Source organism: Parasteatoda tepidariorum, chromosome 9 (assembly GCF_043381705.1).
Source record: "Parasteatoda tepidariorum isolate YZ-2023 chromosome 9, CAS_Ptep_4.0, whole genome shotgun sequence".
Taxonomy (NCBI): Eukaryota; Metazoa; Arthropoda; class Arachnida; order Araneae; family Theridiidae; genus Parasteatoda; species Parasteatoda tepidariorum.
In genome coordinates, this window is record NC_092212.1 from 37,692,142 (window position 1) to 37,692,965 (window position 824).

An 824-nucleotide genomic window follows, 5' to 3' on the forward strand; every position below is an offset into this window, starting at 1 on the left:
CTTCATGATGAATGGGTTAGGGGCCGCTGCACGGCCCAGGCACCCAATTTTAGTTAAATAAAGAGAAAGAGAAGAGCATATTAGTTACACATCTTAAAAAGCAAACAAAATAGTCAATTGTTTGCAAAATTTAGTTTGTAGTTATTTACCGTTTCTTTTATTATTTTGACCTCTCCGGAGCAGTTGGCATCTCAGTAAATTTGATCGGTTTTACAGAGCATTCAAGCAGGATTGCCCGTGTGGCAAGTGGCATTAGAAGCAACCAACCAACTTCATTATTGAAGCACTGGATGACAACTTCTTCCAAGTTGTTCTCCTCTGATGAACGAAACAAAAATAAATATATAGTTCTTTTTCCCCGTGTTTTTAGTACTACAGCTTTTATCTATTTATAAATAAATACAAGAGGAGGTAAGGTAAGTTATCCTCACCCCTCATTGGTGATCAGAGGACGTGATATAAACGCGCCTACTTCGGTGGATGGTCCACATTAAAAAGTTGACTTGCTATTTGTGACTGCGTCATCGTCCTCCTCGCACTGTTGCTTCTCAGCCTCATTTATACACTACGGTATCCTGCATACACTCGACTACCAATAGGAAACACAGGCGAGACCACACATACAACCGTGAACTTAATACAGCTCTCACGAAAAACGCTCAAATCTGGTGAATTTAATACAGCTTTCTTGGTTTTTCACAAATACAGCAGCTTGTGGTATCCGTTCATCGAATTTTATCCCTGATAAAATTCTGGTGATAGAGTATTATGGCGTAACTACCACTACTATTGTTAAACATCAATTTACTAGTGTATAAAACATG